Source organism: Astatotilapia calliptera, chromosome 23 (genome assembly GCF_964374335.1).
Source record: "Astatotilapia calliptera chromosome 23, fAstCal68.1, whole genome shotgun sequence".
NCBI classification, from domain to species: Eukaryota; Metazoa; Chordata; class Actinopteri; order Cichliformes; family Cichlidae; genus Astatotilapia; species Astatotilapia calliptera.
In genome coordinates, this window is record NC_137443.1 from 42,364,745 (window position 1) to 42,387,592 (window position 22,848).

General features: G+C 43.1%; 1 long non-coding RNA gene across 1 annotated transcript; it reads left to right on the plus strand.

Moving 5' to 3' along the window:
- The first annotated feature begins 12,652 nt into the window (after positions 1–12,652).
- LOC145424303 (uncharacterized) lies at positions 12,653–13,887 on the plus strand. The gene is made up of 3 exons (XR_013905332.1): positions 12,653–12,822; positions 12,898–12,964; positions 13,489–13,887. It is a non-coding gene; the product is annotated as an uncharacterized LOC145424303 (long non-coding RNA).
- The last annotated feature ends 8,961 nt before the right edge of the window (positions 13,888–22,848 follow it).

Here is a 22,848-nt window from a genome sequence, read left to right on the forward strand (position 1 = left end):
TTGATGGATTTCAAGCCAAATTGTGCCCAAGTTTAAGACCACATTCATTGGTTGTTTTTGTTGATGTTATTGTTTTGGGCTTTTTTTCCACAAGAATTTCTAGCTCCCCTAGAATTCTGGCCACCCAAACGATGATTGCTGCTGAGAGAGCACAAGGTTTTGTCCCCCTGTACTATTCATGTCAGTGCAGGGGGTTCTCCTTGAGAGGCCAGGGTGGAAAAAGGGATGCTTCAGAACCTCCGAGGGTGTTATGCGCAGATTTGCATCCAAGGCCAACATTTCTTTGATTAGCCTTACAAATAATGATTGGCCATTTTCCGGTCCTCGCCTAACCTTTAGCAGTTGTTCGAGGTCATCGAGACGCTTAAGTTTTATATATCGAGTTTCTTTAGATCGATAATGTGTCTCGTATTGAAATTGTTCTTGGGTCTTAAATGTCCAGCGCTGTTTGTTGTAGTTATCCTCGATGAAGTAGCAGTCAGTGTACAAGCCAGACTCTAGGAGATGATCTGGTAGCTGACCCTGGGTTTCAATTATGAATTTTAAAACATCATAATCGTCTTCCCCAGGATAGAGAGGCACCCCTGTAGCAAGCTCCACAGCTACCAGCCCCAGAGACCACATGTCGATTGCTTCGTGGTATGGAATGCCAAGCATAACCTCAGGTGCACAATAACCAGTTGTCCCCACACAGTCACCAGGAATCACTGCAGAAGCAGGACATGCGAGGCCAAAGTCTATGAGTTTGACTTTGACGGGAGACTCACTGCGGTTCACAACCATGATGTTTCCAGGTTTGAGGTCAGCATGCACTATTCCCACAGAACCCAGGTGGAACAGAGCATTTGCAAGCTGATGCAAAATTGGCCTGAGTTCTCTCATTGGGAGACCTTGGTTATTCCGGTCCCCAATGTAGTCCCACAGGCTTTGGTCGAGCAGTTCGAAATTCAAGCAAATGCGCTGTCCATCGAGGAAATAGTCGTTCCATTCCACAATGTTGCACCTGTCTGGATCCAAGCGTCGTAGCTGCTCCAGGATGAAAATTTCCAGTTTTGCCTGGAGCAGAATTTCAGGGTCGCTCTTGTTGACTTTAATAGCAACAGTTTTGTTATTTTTTGTATCGCGACATCTGGTTACAACACCAAAGCCTCCTTCTCCAAGGAAGGCCTCTACCACGTGGTGATCTCCTAAAATGGTCCCTTCCGTTATTTGAAGATCATCTTCAGAGGCAGATGGGTTGGCTGAGGTGTTGATGTCTCCTTTTTGAGGAAATTCAACTGAGTTTTGGAAACTGCAGCTGAATTTTTGCGATCCATGACTTTTCCAGCTTGAAGGCTGCTGAGAGAGCACAAGGAGTTCTCCCCCTGTACTATTCATGTCAGTGCAGGGGGTTGTCCTTGAGAGGCCAGGGTGGAAAAAGGGATGCTTCAGAACCTCCGAGGGTGTTATGCGCTGATTTGCATCCAAGGCCAACATTTCTTTGATTAGCCTTACAAATAATGATTGGCCATTTTCCGGTCCTCGCCTAACTTTCAGCAGTTGTTCGAGGTTATCGAGACACTTAAGTTTTATCGATCGAGTTTCCTTGGATCGATAATCTGTCTCATATTGAAATTGTTCTGGGGTCTTAAATGTCCAGCGCTGTTCCTTGTGGTTATCCTCGATGAAATAGCTGTCAGTGTACAAGCCAGACTCTAGGAGATGATCTGGTAGCTGACCCTGGGTTTCAATTATGAATTTCAAAACGTCATAATCGTCTTCCCCAGGATAGAGAGGCACCCCTGTAGCAAGCTCCACAGCTACCAGCCCTAGAGACCACATGTCAATTGCTTCATCATATGGAGTGCCAAGCATAATCTCAGGTGCACAATAACCAATTGTCCCCACACAGTCACCAGGAATCACTGCAGAGGTGTTACATGCGATGCCAAAGTCTATAAGTTTGACTCTGACTTGAGACTCACTGCGGTTCACAACCATGATGTTGACAGGTTTGAGGTCAGCATGCACTATTCCCACAGAACCCAGGTGGAATAGAGCATTTGCGAGCTGATGCAAAATTGGCCTGATTTCTCTCATTGGGAGACCTCGGTTATTCCGGTCCCCTATGTAGTCTGACAGGCTTTGGTCGAGGAGTTCAAAATTCAGGCAAATGCGCTCTCCATCGAGGAAATAGCCGTTCCATTCCACAATGTTGCACCTGTCTGGATCCAAGCGTCGTAGCTGCTCCAGGATGAAAATTTCCAGTTTTGCCTGGAGCAGAATTTCAGGGTCGCTCTTGTTGACTTTAACAGCAACAGTTTTGTTGTTTTTTGTATCGCGACATCTGGTTACAACACCAAAGCTTCCTTCTCCAAGGAAAGCCTCCACCATGTGGTGATCTCCCAAAATGGTCCCTTTAGATATTCCAAGCTCATCTGAGCCGAAGGATGGGTTGGCTGACATGGTGTAATGTGTCTGTTTGCGCTGTGAATTGGTGAGAAACAAAACTGAACTTGTTTTGGTTTCTCTCGTAAATTGCTCTCAAAACTTCTCAAAAGGGTTTTAGTTGCTGCAGGTCAACGTCCGTTAAGCATAAAGTAACAGGTGAGCGCTTCTATTTATAGGTTTTGGATCAAAGCAAAGTTATGACGTCAGAAAGGATCAAAGCAAAGTTATCACGTCACAAGCGATCGAAGCGATTCTAATATGTGCGCATGCGCACATATGAGAAGCGATCGAAGCGATTCTAATATGTGCGCATGCGCACATATGAGAAGCGATCGAAGCGATTCTAATATGTGCGCATGCGCACATATGAGAAGCGATCGAAGGGATTCTAATATGTGCGCATGCGCACACACGTGCTTGTTTGTGTAATATTGTTCACAGTAAACTTGACCCTAATCAATTTAATATCAGTCAATCAAAGAAAATGTTAGTTTTGGAAAATTTTAAAATGACATAACTGACAGTTAAAACATTTTTTGTTCATGTATTTGTATTTGTATTGTCTTCGGGGTTTTTTTGCATACCACGTCAAGCTTTTCTGTATATAGTCATGTCGTAGATTTCGGAGCAAACAAGAAATTGAATTGGGTTTTAATATTGCAGTGCTTGGATTTCGGATTTGGTGCTTAAAACTTCTTGAAACTGTAACCGTATTTCATTCACCACAAAGAACTATCTGATTGAATAGTTTTCTTATCAGATAGAGAAATAAAACGAGTCGCAAAGTCTAAAAGCAACATTTGTCTGCCTGGGCTGTACCTCTGCACGTTAGTCTGTTTCAGTGTGTGACCCCCCACCCCCTCCCTGATCAGTCGGGGGTGAGTGCGCTAATGTGCCTGGAGGCCGTTTTAATGAGTGTTTGCTGGAAAACGAAAAATACAAGAAGGATTTGTACGTTTTCACAACGGGGGAGTTTGCGTAAGTACTAGTAAATAATTTTCTCGAGTGTGTACGTTACACATGTTATTTGTTTAAAATTGGTATTATTATTTTGCTAGCTAGCAAACTCGCGGGATAAAGGATTGAAGTGCACTCAGTGCGATACAATACGGTGGCGCTATTCTAACAGTTAGTTATTGCAGGGTAACTTGTAGAATATGCTGTGAATTGAACCAAGATTACACAGCAGTAGCAGTAATACGAGTTACTTCCCTCAAGTGAAAGCGTTAAACGTTAGCCCGATGCTTAACTAGCCAACGTCAGGCTTTCTGATTGAAGGCTAAAAGCGACGTTGTCACCAAGTAAACAGAATATTGATGATATTTTTGTGTATCGCTGCAGCCTTTTCAAGTATTAACCTGGTGTCTTTGGGAACAGCTTAGGGGGAAATGACGGTAATATGACTGAACCATATGGGAAGAAAGAATAGGCACTTTTTGTGCTAGCGAAGTTTCCTCGCTTTCATTCAAAATCTGTTTATCATTAAACAATTGAAACATAATGGCTTCGAGCTGACATTGAGGCCTGTGGGGCACTATCAGCCACTGAGACAGTAGACAAGTGACTATTTCACACTTTAAGGCTGCCTGTTTATTTAAGGGAGATGAACAGTACATTCTAACTGTACATAATAATATCAATGATGATAGATTAAATAAATGGGTTTTTGAAAGACGCTTGTGCATTTTTAAAGTCTAAAGTGTTGAATTGATCTGAGTATGTCATGTGTTCAAAGCCTCTCCCAGTCAGTGCTGTTCTCTATGCCTGTCTTACTCTACATGATGTTATTAGCACAAACACTTTAAAGGTGATAATTAGGTCTACAACAATAACACAGACTGCAATGTAGTTAAGCGTCTTACAGTTAGTTTTGAATGAATGAACTTAAAAAACAACACAAGCAAAGATCTGTCTCCTCCTGTTTTTTGTGTCACATAAGAAGGAAGCATCAATATCTGATGAGAAGACTTATTCATTTGGCCTTTCACGTGGTCTTACTCAGGTGATGCGAAGTGAAATATGCATCCTTTTTATGGTAATGTGCTGGAAAATGTTGAAAATGGACATTAAACGTGCTTACAAAGTGCTTGAATTTGACCCTGAAAGGTGTATGAAGCCAGAAAAAGTCACACTTGGAGTAAAAACCTCTCATAGCAAGTTAATCATATTCAATTGATTTGATGCTTTCAGCACAAAATTTAGCCACACAGTCAGGACAGCGTCTGCTTTACCTTCATCGGTAAACGTGTTTATGCAGTACATAGTAACAGTGTGGCTGAGTCCTCTGGTTCAAATCAGTTCCAGTACATTTGGAGATGTAAGTCTTAACCTTTCACATGCATCGGGAAGGAAAAAACATTTAATCTGCACAGTACTGCCGAAGTGCAGCGATACATTGTGAAGTGCACATTTGCATTTGTCATACAGTACCGAGCAAAAGTCTTGAACCACCCCCTTATTTTTTCGTGTTTTGCCAGGTCAGTCTGTGTTAACGGTGTTATTAACTGCATTCTTCAACTAAAGAAGTGAGAACAAATGATGTGGGCTTTTGTTTTTTTGCAATAGGCTGCAAGTAAATGTGTACAGATACAATTTAAAATTGGTTCTTTGTTAAGTTTTCTGGTCCTTTCCGTGACTTAGGTGTCTGTTTATGTTTGAATGTTTCAGAGATTAGTGTGAAGGGTCTTAACAGACAAAAAGTGGTCAAATACAAGCCCTGGATTAAAAATCAGAAACACTTTAAAAAGCCTGGAGAGCTATTCCTTAATACCACTTTAAAGATTACAGGGAAGTCCGGATCCCTGGAAGCAAATGAGGGATGGCTCAAGACTTTTGCACAGTGCTGTACATGTCATGTTCCCTGTTTTATAGCTCAGCTCAAACTGACACGTTCTCACTAACTGCTTCTCATTTTCTCCACAGTAAACTTTGACCACTTCCAGATACTGCGGGCCATCGGGAAAGGAAGCTTTGGAAAGGTAATGCAGCCTCCATTTTTCACGCCACTTGTATATTGTTTGCCCTTAATTACCCACCACGGTCGTCATCTCTAAAGAATCAGTGCAAGCGAAGCGAAATGTGCTGGGATTACACTTTAGTTCTCGTGTGCTGCTGTTATTTAATAACAGTTATAAATGCAGCTGATGTAATTATTTCTATAAAGTCAGTTAGAGGAGAGCCGATTTCTATTTCATCTCACTCAATCTAGGTGGGAATTTTGACCCCACGTCTCAATTTAATTACACAGCAGCAAAATTCTGCGGCTCTATTTGTCATCGCGCTCAACGGTTGGGCTGAAGGCAGGAGGAGAACTTAGTGTGTGTGTGATACACAATTGGGGCTGCAGAGATTGGAATAGTTTACCTTCATTTTAAATATCACTGCCCTGTGCACATTGTCGGCTTTAAAATTCAAACTTAAAGAGTTTGTAAGTAAACTGGCTGAGATGAGACAGACGATGCACCGGGTCCTCGTCTGAGTGCGGCCCGATGTCCATGTTGTCATTTATGAGCAACACGAATGCCACAACAAAGGAAGACGTCGCAGCGATGATGTATCTGTGGCTTTTTGTCACACTTGGAAACCACGGTGTTGTGCAGCTATTTGCCTTGTTGCAGGGTTTTAAAAAAACTGCAGTTTTGATTTTAGTGAAAGACAAAAGCCAATCCGTGGCCTGCAGTTTGACGATGTCACATTTCCTGACTGTTTGGAACCCCGACTAAGTCGTCCTGTAGCCCACATCATAATGTTTCCATCTCTCTGCTTGACTGCGGGGATGCTATTTTTTGCATCACACTCCTATTTCAAAAGGTCAGTTAAAGCCACATAATTTAGTTTCATCTCCCCACAGCACTTTCTCCAAAGTCTTCCCTGAATCATTTAGATGTTCACTGGCACTTGAGATGGGCCTATACATGTTTCTCCTTGAACAGGTAGCTACCCTATGTTAGCCTAGCTTTCTATCACTGATGCTCTGTGTGTATGCTGCTGCCTCTCGTCTCGTGTTACTTAAAAAATTAACCCCACAGCTTCAATAACCGTATCTAAAAATCTCTCAGTGAAAGTTACGGTTGAAGGTTTGGAAACATTTTGGGGTAGCCAGTGTTAAATAGAGACAGTGCCACATTCTTTATCTAGTCATTGTAATGAAAGAAGCACATTAAAAACTATATGAGTTTGCTTTTAACAAGCATGTAATGACTCTACTTAAAAACTGAAAGTAGCATTTTGTGGATGTTTTCCCTGCTGCCCGATCCCATCAGTCTCTTAAAGCATCATTTTTTATGCGCCCTGGTGTGACAGAGGTTTCATGGCGCTACAGGTTACCTGAGCACATCAGGTATATTACGGTTGAAAACAAGTGCCCGGCCTTCCAGTGGGTGTTCGACCCCTCGTGCACAGCTCAGGAGTCTAAACGACCCAGCAGTTATGGACATGTGTGTTTTTGGTGTGCTGTCCCTCCTTCTCCCTGCTTGCAGGTGTGTGTGTGTGTGTGTGTGTGTGTGTGTGTGTGGATGCCGGAGTTTCTGAGAGCACCTGTTTACAGGCACCTTCAGGCCTGGTGGGTGTGGCCCTGCCAGGTGGTTGGCCACACCTGAAGACCATCACACAGCTGATCAAGCCTTGTTGGAGGAGCTACTTAAGAATGCGGTGGCGCTCTCTCTGACGCTGGATCATTGCGTGACTTCACGTTAGTCTCTCGGCCAGTCAGTACGGATAGTCTGCCGCATTGTATGTGTCTTACGGCTGCCTGTTTGTTATCTCCCCAGGAGAAGCGTGGAGACGAGAGGGCAGCGAGCACGGGGTGCTCAGACACTGAGGAGCGGAGACAAGGAACACTAGCAGTGGGAAGAGGACATTTCACGGGAGTCGGGAACGCACTGCGGATTTATTGTTATTTTCCATTCACTGTAAATAAACGCACTGCTTGCATTCAGAGCTCCATGCCTGGCTCCTCCTTCCTCACATCCCCACGGTTGACGCTGGACAACCGTGACAAATAGCTGTTCTTAGATTCATTATTAGTTCAACATTGACAAATAGTAGTTGACTAATATCAGGAGCCAAAAAGAAAACAAAAAACAAACTAAATAAATATTTCAGACGCTGAAAATAAATTATTACGGTTGTTTAAATTTGCTGTCAGCAAGTTAGGTCTAATACATGTAGTCAATCTAATGAATCAATATTACATGTAAAAAGTACAGAACTGAAAATGAAACTAAAATATAACGGTAAATGAACTGGTTCTTGTATAAAACCTTTCTACTCTCTACAACTTGCCTCATTCATGCACTCACTTTTTTCTATGCTTTTTCTCTGTAAGTGCTTTCTATCTAACATTAATACGCATTCATCCTCCCGATGGATGCATCGGAGAGCAACTTGGGGTTAGCATCTTGCCCAAGGATATTTGGCATGCAGGCTGGAGCAGAGGGGCATTGAACCAGCAACTTTCTGATTAGTAGGTTTCCTGCTCTACCTGAGCTACAGACACCCCAATTTGTGGTGTTCTGGAAACAACACGTTCTCATCCCAACAGGTAACGATGCTATGTGACAAATCATCGGTATGTGTAAATGTGTTTTTTATTCTGATCATGAATCGCTTTGTAAAACAAGACCTGATAGGGTCAAGGTTAAAGTTATGGTTAGAGTTAATGTTAGGGATAGGGCTGGAATGGACGGCTGGAGCCTCTCCTCCAAGTGTGTGTTACTGCCGCGATCAGCATTCTGTTGTATGCTTTTCTCTGTAAGCGCTTCGAGCCTGTACTTTTTTGCTTTAGCTGAGTAATGAAGTTGAATCAGTACTTTAACTTTCACTGGAACAATAGTATTTTTACTTCTACTTAAGTGGAGAATGTCTGATCTTTTGCCAACTCTGGCTGTCTCTCAGTCTTGGAATACCCACTTGTTGTCCAGCGGTGTCCTGGGAATATGGGAACTAGACAGACTGGGGAAACAATGGGAGGAGACACAAAGATGGAATTACTTTTACCTGTTACACTTTATGGACTCCTGAGCTTCACCATGAGGGCCTGTCTTTATTCACTGAAATCCACTTTTATAATGAATTCACAGTAATCACTGACACCTTCAGAGCATTACATTCATTAAAGACGTCTTCTACACCTACTCTTCCAGACGACCGACACATACTTCAACCACTGCAGGTTAACCAGCCACTCATCAGTAAAGCAAAAACTAAATGTAAATGTCCTCATGTGGAAAAGACTGAAACACAACTCCCATATATCACTAATGTAACAGATCCATTTAGGGAGAGTGAGAACACTAGGCTGGATGTGTTTTAATGCAGGAACATTCATCATGTCTTGAGTTCAACAAATCATTTACATTGAATATGTGAGCTGGATGGTTACACGATACAATGTGATTGTCAACAATAACTGCAATGAACGCTGGTTTGAGGGCGGAGTCAAGGAGGCCATTTACGTGAAAAGGGAAAGACCCTCTCTGAATCAAGGAGGGGGCCTAAGGGTACATCTGTCACCATCTTACAATGCTGTGATTGCAGCCGTTCTCCAACTCTCTGTGAATGGTACTCAAGACCATTGATCAGTGGTTGTTGATCAATGGTCATGAGGCAGAGTTCAGGAGTCTGACAGCTGTGGGGAAGAAGCTGTTCCGGTACCTGGTGGTCTTAGTCCGGAGGCTCCTGTAGCGCCTCCCAGAGGGCAGGAGGGTGAAGAGTCCATGTGATGGGTGACTGGGGTCTTTGATGATTTTCCCAGCCCTTTTCAGACACCGCTTCCTGTAGATGTCTTTTATGGCAGGAAGTGGTGCTCCGGCGATGCACTGGGCAGTTTTCACGACCCTCTGCAACGCCTTCCGGTCCGAGGCAGAGCAGTTCCCGTACCAGACTGTTATACAGTTGGTCAGGATGCTCTCGATGGTGCAGCGATAGAAGTTCACCAGGATGTCTGAGGACAGGTGGTTCTTCCTCAGAGTCCTCAAGAAGAAGAGGCGCTGATGAGCCTTCTTGACCAGCTTGGAGCAGTTGGTCGTCCAGGTGAGATCCTCGGAGATGTGGACTCCCAGGAACTTGAAGCTGCTCACACGCTCCACAGCCGTCCCCTTAATGTGGATGGGTGGATGTGGGTCAGCATTCCTCCTGTAGTCCACGATGAGCTCCTTGGTCTTCTCGGTGTTAAGCAGCAGGTTGTTTGTGTCGCACCACTCAGCCAGACGATCCACTTCCTCCCTGTAGGCGGCCTCATCGTTGTCACTGATGAGGCCAATCACCGTGGTGTCATCTGCAAACTTAATGATGGTGTTGGAACCATCAGCAGGTCTGCAGTCGTGGGTGAAGAGGGAGTAGAGGAAAGGGCTCATCACACAGCCTTGTGGTACACCGGTGTTCATTGTGATGGTAGATGAGCAGTGGTTATCCAGCCGGACATGTTGGGGGCGGTTGGTCAGGAAGTCCAGTAACCATTTGCAGATGAGGGAACTGATGCCCAGGTCTGTCAGTTTCTTGATGAGTTGTGAGGGGTGGATTGTATTGAATGCTGAACTGAAGTCTATAAACAGCATTCTGGCGTAGGTGTTGTTGTTGTCCAGGTGTGAGAGGACAGAGTGCAGTGCGATGGAGACTGCATCCTCTGTGCTCCTGTTCTGGCGGTATGCGAATTGGTGGGGGTCCAGGGTGGGGGGGAGACAGGATTTGAAGTGTGCTAGGACCAGCTGCTCTAAGCACTTAGTGATGATGGGGGTGAGTGCTACTGGGCGGTAGTCATTGAGGCAAGATGGGTTGGAGTTTTTGGGTATCGGGACGATGGAGGTGGATTTGAAGCAGGCCGGTACCACAGCGTGGGCCAAGGACAGATTGAATATGTCTGTGAGCACTCCTGCAAGCTCCCCAGAACACGCTCTGAGAACACGCCCGGGGATGCCATCGGGACCTGCAGCCTTGTGGACATTGATCCTGCTCAGCACCGCTCCTACATCGGTGGGGGAGAGAGTCAGAGGTTGGTGGTCTGGCGTCATGTCTGCTTTGGTTGTGGTTGTGGGGTTCCCTCGCTCAAAACGAGCATAAAAGTTGTTGAGCTCGTTGAGGAAGGAGACATCAGAGGATGCGGGGGAGGGTTTGGTGGTCCTGTAGTCTGTAATGGTCTGGAGTCCTTGCCACATGCGTCGGGGGTTGGAGTTGGAGAAGTGTTCTTCTACCTTCTTTTTATAATGGTGTTTGGCTTTTTTGATGCCCTTCTTTAGATTAGCCCTGGCTGTGCTGTAGGCGTGTGCATCTCCTGACCTAAAGGCGGTGTTGCGGGCCTTCAGGAGGAGACGAACATCCCGGTTCATCCAAGGCTTCTGGTTGGGGTACATGGTGATCCGTTTCTGGGTGGTGACCAGAAACGGCTCCAGCCAGGTTGGAATACACATGGTCTAAAGTCTTGTCTCCTCTGGTGTGGCAGGAGACATGTTGGTGGAATCTGGGGAGGACTGTCTTTAAGTTGGTGTGGTTGAAGTCGCCAGCAACAATAAAAGCAGCCTCGGGGTGTTTATTCTGGTGTTTGTTAATGGCTGCAGAAAGTTCTTTCATGGTCCGATATATCTCTGTTCAGATATTATGTTGTACTCATTTTTTTCCTTTATTCAAATAAGAGCAGTTATTGTTCATTTAATCAAACGCTGCTCAATCATCCATGTAACGAAAACTTTGATTCTCTTCATCTGGATGTAACGTTTTCAGAATCAACTTTTTTGGGAGCTGCAAAGCAGTTTCAGCTCAGAGCACCGTTCATGTTAACTTTTGCACCACTTATTGAAGCTGCATCATCATTTCCATCGAAGCTGTGTGTTGACACAGCTTCTTCTGTCATTGCATCCTCTTGTTTTTTTCTTGCTCTTGGCCTTTGTCTTTGAGCCAGAGAGATGGAGGTCCATGGCGTCATGTAAAACTACTTTGAAATTCTGACCATTTGATAATAAATTGTGAAAATGTATAATTTGAACATATTTGTTTTCACTCAGCACTACAAGCTGTATGTTCTTGCTTTTGAGCCCCGCACTCCCTCCTTTTTCCAATTCGTTTACTTCTCATTAGCACTCAGGGATCTGCACAGCTCAGGAGTCGCTGGCTGTCCCCTCTGTGACCTTCCCCAAACTGCAGCTTAAATTCATGCTCAAGCCATCTGCCATTATCTACTAAAAATGCTATCAAACCTAAAAAGAGGATGCGGTCTCAGCTGGTGAAATTGCATTATAAACCGCTTTGAGGCAACTGTAGATAATTCATTTATCATTATTCAACATTGACAAATAGTAGTTGACTAATATCAGGAGCCAAAAGGAAACAAAAAAAACAACAACCCCAAACTAAACTAATATTTCAGATGCCGGAAAAAAATGATTACAGTTGTTCAAATTTGCTGTCACCGAGTTAGGTGTGATACATGTACATCAATCTTACATGTAAAAAGTAGAAAACTGAAAGTAAATCTGAAATATAAAAATGAACTGGTTCTTATATAAAACCTTTCTACTCTCTACAACTTGCCTCATTCACCCAATCACTTCTTTTTTTTCTCTGTAAGTGCTTTCTATCTAACATTAATACGCATTCATCCTCCCGATGGATGCATCGGAGAGCAACTTGGGGTTTGCATCTTGCCCAAGGATATTTGGCATGCAGGCTGGAGCAGAGGGGGATTGAACCAGTAACTTTCTGATTAGTAGGTTTCCTACCTGAGCTACAGACACCCCAATTTATGGTGCTTTGGAAACAACACGTTCTCATCCCAACAGGTAACGATGCTATGTGACAAGTCATCAGTATGCGTTTGGAGGCATGAGAGCCGTTTGGAATGAATCTATACATGTAAATGTGTTTTTTGTTCTAATCATGAATCGCTTTGAAAAACACTACCTGATAGGGTTAAGGTTAAAGTTATGGATAGAGTTAATGTTAGGAGCCTCTGCTCCAAGTGTGTGTTACTGCTGCGAGCAGCGTTCGGTTGTTTTCAAATGGGAATCTGGAGCATCTCATAAGGATGCGGAAAGATACCTTTCACGTTACTATGAGATGCCTCAGGCCATGACAAACTTTTGGTATGTTATAAGAACTGAGGGCAGCTGTATTTGGGCCTTTATTGGCTACAGAGATTCATTAGAGGTAAGGGTAAGGAAATGTGGCTTCCAGTAATTGTCCTGAACATACACCTGAGAAAACTTCAAAATCAGAAAAAAAAGTGTAACCCCTATAGACATGGTTACTAGTATTTTCTTGTTTTTACCTGGTATTATTATTTCCGACACCCCTTGAACACACTTTGATTTTCCGTAGTTCAGTGAATGCAACAAAAGCACGTTGCTGCATTAAGCTAGGCAAAACGGAGCAAGACACCGAGAGCAAATAACAAGCTACACAGTGAGTCTTTTGGTATAAAATAAGTGTTATAAAGTATTTTCAACAGTCTCTAACTTAAAGTTATGTACTTTTCAGAGGCCTTTATGTGTTTTACTCTCGACCAAAACCAGGCAGAGCGTGTATTTGTTTCTTGGGAATTCCGGTGAGTTACTAGAGATGATAAGTTAGCAGGAAAACTTATGCTAATTTTACATGTGGTAAACACTGCAACAGTGCGAATTCCGTATTGTCTAAAAAAAGCTAAAACCAGTCGGAGTACTTGAATCGTGTGTGAAATGGAATGTCGTATTTTATTTTATTGTCTATTTGATTGGGCATCTTCACAAATGCGCAAAACTAATGCAGGATGCACTTTTCTTTTAGCCATAAATGTTGTCCAGTGCCTTTCCTGCACTTTGTCATTTCAGTTATAGGTTAATACATGTAAATAAGTTATTTAAAACTAGTTACGTTACAAACATTTCATGATGTGATTACATATGCCTTAAAAAGGGGTATATAAATACAATTGATTGTAATGCTGTAAAGCAATACAAATGGAATTCATAGAGACAGAACAATGTTAAAACAACAGTGTACTTGATTTTGAAAACTTTATGAGATCTCATTTTATTTAGAAAAACTGTTAAGAACTATTCTGTTTATTGCTCTGTACTGTATGTGCAGACTGGTTTTTTGTGATCCTGGATCTGAAGTGGTTCTGGATATGGATGGCGAGCCAGACCCTGTGAAAACTCTTGGCGAATCCAAAAGCAGTGTGGCCAGCTGTTCTGGATGCAGGAGTAGAGCTACAGTCTGAATTACTTCGAATCGCAGGATTTCAGATAAGCAAGAGCAAAAACTGCTTACTTCATACGGATTGTTTCTCTGGGAAACTATTGAACTCCCAATATCCTGCTCATCAGGAGTCAGGTCTAAAGAGACTACTTATTTTATTTTATTTTGTTGTTATTTTCAAAAGAGCGCTCTTCTCTGTTGATCTTCTGTTAATTTTCTATGCTGTTTACATTGGATTATTGCACCACTGTAACATTGTAATAAATCTGCCGGCTGTTCAACACTCAATTCTCTCAAATTTATTTTACTCCTCTCGAATCTAGTCTATAAGTTTAACCCTACTATACTAAGCAGGTGTTACATAAAAGTGGCGAGCCAGCCAGGAGGAGTTTGGCTATTTAATGCCTTTAATCCAATCATTGGCACACAGTTGGCAGTTTTATGACAATTTTTGCACATTTTTCCACTGAAGTAACATGGATGTCATTGAACGTGAACGTATCAAGGTACCAAATGCTGTACTAATCAGTGGGTTTTCTGGTACAGAGACTGATGAAGAAGTTGTTAAGTTTTTGCAACACTATGGTTCTATTGCACGAACAGTGAAAATTGCTAGTTCTGACCCTGACTTTAAAGATACAGTTATAGTTGAGTTTGAGTATGGCACAGCCATTGAGTCGATTCAGGGTGAACTACCCTGTCACAGAACAACATCTGACCCAAATGTAGTTCACAGCATCCAACTCTTATCCCCAATTTACAGTGCTAAGCTAACGGCTAGTACTACAGAGTCTTACCTTTCTAATTTAAAGGGTATTGCTAAGGTGAGTGGGGTAGATTATGAGAAAATGCTACTTAGTGAACTTAACAAACTTCAGGCCTCTGCTGGAGAAAGGGAGAGTACAGCCCCCTCTAAGGTCATTTCAGTAGATGACCCAGTCCCTTTAATACCTGGTTCTGTTTTGAGACGACCAAGCAGTGAAACTATCCCACCCACTCTGACCACTGACACCATCAATCCTTCCCTTACTGACAGACCAGCTCCTATTTTGAACCCTGAACACTTGACCACACCTGAAGTCCAGAGGGTCATTGTGGAGCACATTGTCAAAAGTACTGATATGTCCCAATCCTATCCAAGCTCTGTAAAATTCAGGTCCTTTTCTGGAAAAACTCCATGCCCTAATACGGAGGTTGACTATGACACTTGGCGAAGTCATGTTGAGTTTTATCTTGCAGATTCTTCTGTTCCTGAAAGACAAGTAGTACGGAAGATCATTGACAGCCTCTTACCGCCAGCTGCAAACATTGTTAAACAATTGGGTCCCTTGTCCAGCCTCAAAGACTTTTTGAGCTTGCTTGATTCTGCATATGGAACTGTAGATGACGTTGATGAGCTGTTCGCAAAATTCTTGAGTACAAACCAAAATGCTGGCGAAAAACCTTCAGCCTATGTGCACAGGCTGCAGACTACCCTTGACAAAGTTGTAAAAGGGGGAGGAGTCCCAGTTAGTGATTTCGATCAGCAGCTTTTGAAGCAGTTCTGTAGGGGATGCTGGGATGATAACCTAATCGCTAGCCTCCATCTAGAGCAAAAGAAATCCAGTCCACCCTCCTTTTCTGAGCTGCTTTTACTCTTGCGAACAGAGGAAGATAAGCAGGCAGCCAAGTCAACTCGCATGAAGCAGCACTTGGGAATTTCAAAAGTAAAGGTGCAGTCCAATCCTTTAAATGTTTACCCAACCACTGAGTTTCAAGCTGCTGCTGCTACTGACAGCTCCGCTCAAGCATCTGCCAAGAAACTGCAAAAACAAATTGCTCAACTGCAAGAACAGTTAAGTTCCTTAAAAGCTTCAATGGACACCATGGTTGCAAAGAAACCTCAGGCAAATTTCCCAAAAGCTGTAAAGAAACAGCAGCTAAAGGAGGCACAAACACAGAACTCTCCGTTGAAAAATGAAGGCTTTGGCAAAAACAAAAAGCCTCGCCCATGGTTCTGCTTTAACTGTGGCGAGGATGGCCATATAGCTCCCTCTTGTGACAATGAGCCGAATCCCAGTACTGTTGAAGCCAAGCGGAAAGAGCTAAGGGTAAAACAAAAAGCTTGGGAAGACCAATGTGACTCTGATTTAAACTAGTTCCTGTTTCAGTTGAGGGACAAACTGGAACTAGAAGCAACAAAAGTCCCACTCAAAACCGCCCAACAAAAAAGTGTTGTGTACGAACAAGTATGCGTCATTCCAGCTTTCCAAAGGGCTTAATTGGCAAGAAGTGCACAGCTAATGTCAACATAGCTGGAGTGAGTTGCAATTCTTTGTTAGACTCTGGGTCGCAAGTAACGACTATTTCACACTCATTTTACCAGAGACATTTGTCTGATCTTCCCATCCAGCCAATCAGTGACTTAGATGTTGAGGGTGCAAATGGACAAGTTGTACCTTATCTAGGGTATGTAGAAGTTCCAATTGGCTTTCCAAAGGAGTTTGTTGAGTCTGAGCCCCAAATTTCTACATTAGCTCTCATTGTCCCTGATTTACGTTCCAGCACAGACTTACCAGTTTTAATTGGTACAAATGCCCTTGATGTTTTATATGAGGAACACTGTAGGGATACTCCTATTTCATCAGCTGTCTATGGCTATAGTCAGATTTTAAAAATCCTTGAACATAGACATGAAACAAAAAGCACAGGAAAGCTTGGACTAATGACACTGAGGGGCAACACACCTTACGTAATACCAGCTCATGAAAGGGTTTGCCTAGAGAGTTACGCCCACCTAAATTCACCAACCACTGACAGATGGGCAGTTGTAGAGCAGCCAACTTCCTCAGCCCTTCCGGGAGGAATCTTTGTCGATTGCTGCCTTATCACAGTGCCACGTCAAAGTCCTTACAAGCATCCTATTTGGATCAGAAACGAAACCGATCATGACATCATCCTTCCTGGCAACTGCGTTCTTGCTGAACTACACATTGCAGACCAAGTCCTTGAAACTCAAACCACGTCGAGTGCAAACTCTGCAGGCTGTTGCAGCCTGTCTGCAGACTCATGTTCATTACCCAGTGACCAGTTGACCTTTGATTTTGGCGATTCACCTCTGCCCAAGGAATGGGAAAGTCGGGTCACGCAGAGTCTTAGTGCCTACCGTGACGTTTTTGCATGCCACGATCTCGACTTTGGCCATGCCACTAAAGTTAAGCATAAGATCAAGCTTAAAGACGAAACGCCTATAAAACAGAGATCGCGGCCCATTCATCCAAATGACTACGAAGCAGTCAGGAAACACCTTAAAATGCTTCTCGATGCTGGGGTAATAAGACAGTCAGAATCTCCCTTCTCATTCCCCATCGTTGTAGTCAAGAAAAAGAATGGTGAGGTACGCCTCTGTGTGGATTACCGCAAGCTTAATGTGCAAACGGTAAAAGATGCTTACGCGTTGCCAAACCTCGAAGAGACCTTCTCCGCCCTATCTGGTTCAAACTGGTTTTCTGTCATGGACTTGAAGTCAGGCTATTACCAGATAGAGATGGAGGAGGAGGATAAAGCCAAAACAGCCTTCGTATGCCCACTGGGGTTTTATGAGTTCAATCGAATGCCCCAAGGCATCACAAATGCTCCCAGCACCTTTCAGAGGTTAATGGAGAGGTGTATGGGAGACATTAATCTCAAGGAGGTACTCGTCTTCCTAGACGATTTGATTGTTTTCTCAGACTCCCTCGAGCAACATGAACAGAGGCTAAAGCATGTTTTGGACCGTCTTCGTGAATATGGCTTAAAGTTGTCCCCGAAAACATGTCGCTTTTTCCAGACATCAGTTAAATATTTGGGCCATATTGTCTCCAAAAATGGTGTGCAGACTGATCCTGAAAAGGTTGCTGCTATCAAGACCTGGCCAGTGCCACAAAACTTGAAACAGCTGAAGTCATTTTTAGGGTTCACAGGCTATTATCGTCGATTTGTTAAGGACTATTCAAAGATAGTCCGGCCCTTAAACGATCTCACATGTGGCTATCCACCTCTCAGAAAAGGCCAGAAACAAACAGGCACTTCTAAATATCTCAATCCTCGAGAACCCTTTGCAGACAGATGGACACCTGTTTGTCAGTCAGCCTTTGAATGCATTAAGGAGAAGTTAACATCATCCCCTGTATTGGGGTTTGCAGATCCAAAGCTCCAATATGCTCTGCACACTGACGCTAGTACCACGGGCCTGGGTGCCGCTCTTTATCAGGAGCAGGATGGTAAAATGCGCGTCATTGCCTATGCTAGTAGGGGATTGACACCAAGCGAGACCAGATATCCAGCTCATAAGCTAGAATTTCTAGCTCTGAAATGGTCCATTGTCGAAAAATTCCATGATTACCTTTACGGTAACGAGTTCATCGTTGTAACGGATAACAACCCGCTTACATATATTCTGACCACGGCAAAACTTGACGCAGCGAGTTATCGCTGGTTAGCAGCGTTGTCTACCTTCAACTTCCAAATCAAATACAGAGCTGGGAAGGCTAACCAGGATGCCGACGGCCTATCACGGAGGCCTCATCAAACTCTGGCTGCAGATAGTGTGACATTGGAAGAGGAAAACAGGATTCAACAACTCACCTCACGCCTTCTCGGATCCCTTCCAAGCTCTAACAGTGTATGCCCTGACACTGTAGCAGCTATATGTAATAAGCATCTTCTCAATGAGAACAGTGAGAACTCACCTTGTGTCATTCTGGTTGAGTCCTTGGCTATGAGTGCTGATGCCATTCCTGATGCATACAGTGATGCTGAAACATCTGGTCAAGTAGCTGCTCCCTTGTTTTCTGAGCATGAGCTTAAAGAACACCAAAGATCTGACCCAAGCATAAACCACGTCATTCAGTTACTAGAATCTGGTGCTGATGTTCCATGCGAAAACAGGTCTGAAACATTTGACATAAAACTGATGCTCAGAGAATGGAAACGTTTTGAAATGAGAAATGGCCTTCTGTATAGGAAACGACAGTGTGACTCAGTTACAACTTACCAGCTTGTACTCCCTGTCTCTCTTAGGTCTACTGTTCTCAAGCTGCTCCATGATGATATGGGTCATATGGGGTGGGAGAGGACTCATGATCTAGTGAGGGCAAGATTTTATTGGCCTAAGATGGGTGCTGATATTGAGACTAAAATAAAGAACTGTGGTCGTTGTGTTAGAAGGAAGTCCTTGCCTGAAAAAGCAGCACCACTGGTTAACATCAAAACCACACGCCCAATGGAATTGGTGTGTATGGACTTTCTTTCTATTGAACCCGACAGTAAGAGTACCAAAGATGTGTTGGTCATCACAGATCATTTCACGAAATATGCAGTGGCCTTGCCCACCCGAGACCAAAAGGCAACCACTGTGGCCAAAAACCTTTGGGAAAACTTTTTAGTTCACTATGGGTTCCCCGAACGCCTCCATAGTGACCAGGGGAGGGATTTTGAGTCACATGTGATTAGGGAATTGTGCTCAACCACAGGCATTAAAAAAGTAAGGACCAGTCCTTATCACCCGAGAGGTAACCCCGTTGAGCGATTCAATCGCACCCTGCTTGGTATGCTGGGCACTCTGAAGGATGAGCAAAAGATTCATTGGCGTGATTTTGTCAAGCCTCTTACCCACGCCTACAACTGTTCAAAGAGTGAGGTTACCGGGTTTAGCCCTTACGAGCTAATGTTTGGTCGAAAACCCAAGCTACCAGTCGACCTTGCCTTTGGGTTGCCAGTTACAGGGGACTCACCAACATCCCATTCCCAGTATGTGCGCAATCTGAAAGCTAGGCTTGAGGAAAGTTACCAGATTGCACTCGAAAACTCCAAGAGAGTTGCTGAGCGAAACAAGAACAGGTTTGATAAAAAAGTCAGAGAGTCCACACTTCAAGCTGGGGACAGAGTCTTAGTCAAGAACGTTCGTTTGCGCAGTAAACACAAACTTGGCGATAAATGGGAACACATGGTGTACCGTGTTGTTAAGAAACTGGAAAATGTTCCTGTGTATGTGGTCCAACCGGAGAAGGGTGGTGGTCCGAGCAGGACTCTTCATCGAGACCTTTTACTTGCATGTGGTGATCTCTCAGACATTGAGGATGAGGTTGAGACAAAGCCCAAACCTCCACGTCGACCTAAGACTCGGCAGAGCCCTTCTGAACCTAAAGATACAGAAATGTCAGAGTCTGAGGAGGAGTATGAATGCATTTCAGGTCATCCCTCAATCCAAACCGAGACGTTTATCAGGATTTGTGACCAAACTCAAAACCATTCCAATGTGCAAAATGAGACAACAAGCTCCGAAATTCAAAATGATCCATGTACGCTCGAAAGTGACAACTCTTTGCTTCAACCAATAGAGACAATCTCGGACAAGAATGACCATGGACAGGGAAATCAAACTGAACCTGAACTGCTGAATGAGGAATCTCACTCTAACATCATGGGAGAGAATCATAATGTCCAAGTTCCAGGAGAACCAGATGTTGAGATAGAAAACACAGAGCATAGTGAAAATATCACTGACCAACATGCTGAACAAACACCTGAAATAACTCCTGAAACACCTCAAGTGAGAAAATCTGAGAGATTAAAGCGACCCCCAGGACGGTTTCATTATCCCCAGTTGGGTCAACCCCTTATATCCTTTGCACAACGATTTCTGGATAACTTTAACCAAGCTCTTGAGTCGTTTAGTAGCTATGAAAACACTCAAATCTATGATGTTTAGATACATTTTAAGTACATGAAGGCACTCATGTTTATTCAAAGGGGGAGGGTGTAACCCCTATAGACATGGTTACTAGTATTTTCTTGTTTTTACCTGGTATTATTATTTCCGACACCCCTTGAACACACTTTGATTTTCCGTAGTTCAGTGAATGCAACAAAAGCACGTTGCTGCATTAAGCTAGGCAAAACGGAGCAAGACACCGAGAGCAAATAACAAGCTACACAGTGAGTCTTTTGGTATAAAATAAGTGTTATAAAGTATTTTCAACAGTCTCTAACTTAAAGTTATGTACTTTTCAGAGGCCTTTATGTGTTTTACTCTCGACCAAAACCAGGCAGAGCGTGTATTTGTTTCTTGGGAATTCCGGTGAGTTACTAGAGATGATAAGTTAGCAGGAAAACTTATGCTAATTTTACATGTGGTAAACACTGCAACAGTGCGAATTCCGTATTGTCTAAAAAAAGCTAAAACCAGTCGGAGTACTTGAATCGTGTGTGATTAAGTTGGTGTGGTTGAAGTCGCCAGCAACAATAAAAGCAGCCTCGGGGTGTTTATTCTGGTGTTTGTTAATGGCTGCAGAAAGTTCTTTCATGGTCCGATATATCTCTGTTCAGATATTATGTTGTACTCATTTTTTTCCTTTATTCAAATAAGAGCAGTTATTGTTCATTTAATCAAACGCTGCTCAATCATCCATGTAACGAAAACTTTGATTCTCTTCATCTGGATGTAACGTTTTCAGAATCAACTTTTTTGGGAGCTGCAAAGCAGTTTCAGCTCAGAGCACCGTTCATGTTAACTTTTGCACCACTTATTGAAGCTGCATCATCATTTCCATCGAAGCTGTGTGTTGACACAGCTTCTTCTGTCATTGCATCCTCTTGTTTTTTTCTTGCTCTTGGCCTTTGTCTTTGAGCCAGAGAGATGGAGGTCCATGGCGTCATGTAAAACTACTTTGAAATTCTGACCATTTGATAATAAATTGTGAAAATGTATAATTTGAACATATTTGTTTTCACTCAGCACTACAAGCTGTATGTTCTTGCTTTTGAGCCCCGCACTCCCTCCTTTTTCCAATTCGTTTACTTCTCATTAGCACTCAGGGATCTGCACAGCTCAGGAGTCGCTGGCTGTCCCCTCTGTGACCTTCCCCAAACTGCAGCTTAAATTCATGCTCAAGCCATCTGCCATTATCTACTAAAAATGCTATCAAACCTAAAAAGAGGATGCGGTCTCAGCTGGTGAAATTGCATTATAAACCGCTTTGAGGCAACTGTAGATAATTCATTTATCATTATTCAACATTGACAAATAGTAGTTGACTAATATCAGGAGCCAAAAGGAAACAAAAAAAACAACAACCCCAAACTAAACTAATATTTCAGATGCCGGAAAAAAATGATTACAGTTGTTCAAATTTGCTGTCACCGAGTTAGGTGTGATACATGTACATCAATCTTACATGTAAAAAGTAGAAAACTGAAAGTAAATCTGAAATATAAAAATGAACTGGTTCTTATATAAAACCTTTCTACTCTCTACAACTTGCCTCATTCACCCAATCACTTCTTTTTTTTCTCTGTAAGTGCTTTCTATCTAACATTAATACGCATTCATCCTCCCGATGGATGCATCGGAGAGCAACTTGGGGTTTGCATCTTGCCCAAGGATATTTGGCATGCAGGCTGGAGCAGAGGGGGATTGAACCAGTAACTTTCTGATTAGTAGGTTTCCTACCTGAGCTACAGACACCCCAATTTATGGTGCTTTGGAAACAACACGTTCTCATCCCAACAGGTAACGATGCTATGTGACAAGTCATCAGTATGCGTTTGGAGGCATGAGAGCCGTTTGGAATGAATCTATACATGTAAATGTGTTTTTTGTTCTAATCATGAATCGCTTTGAAAAACACTACCTGATAGGGTTAAGGTTAAAGTTATGGATAGAGTTAATGTTAGGAGCCTCTGCTCCAAGTGTGTGTTACTGCTGCGAGCAGCGTTCGGTTGTTTTCAAATGGGAATCTGGAGCATCTCATAAGGATGCGGAAAGATACCTTTCACGTTACTATGAGATGCCTCAGGCCATGACAAACTTTTGGTATGTTATAAGAACTGAGGGCAGCTGTATTTGGGCCTTTATTGGCTACAGAGATTCATTAGAGGTAAGGGTAAGGAAATGTGGCTTCCAGTAATTGTCCTGAACATACACCTGAGAAAACTTCAAAATCAGAAAAAAAAGTGTAACCCCTATAGACATGGTTACTAGTATTTTCTTGTTTTTACCTGGTATTATTATTTCCGACACCCCTTGAACACACTTTGATTTTCCGTAGTTCAGTGAATGCAACAAAAGCACGTTGCTGCATTAAGCTAGGCAAAACGGAGCAAGACACCGAGAGCAAATAACAAGCTACACAGTGAGTCTTTTGGTATAAAATAAGTGTTATAAAGTATTTTCAACAGTCTCTAACTTAAAGTTATGTACTTTTCAGAGGCCTTTATGTGTTTTACTCT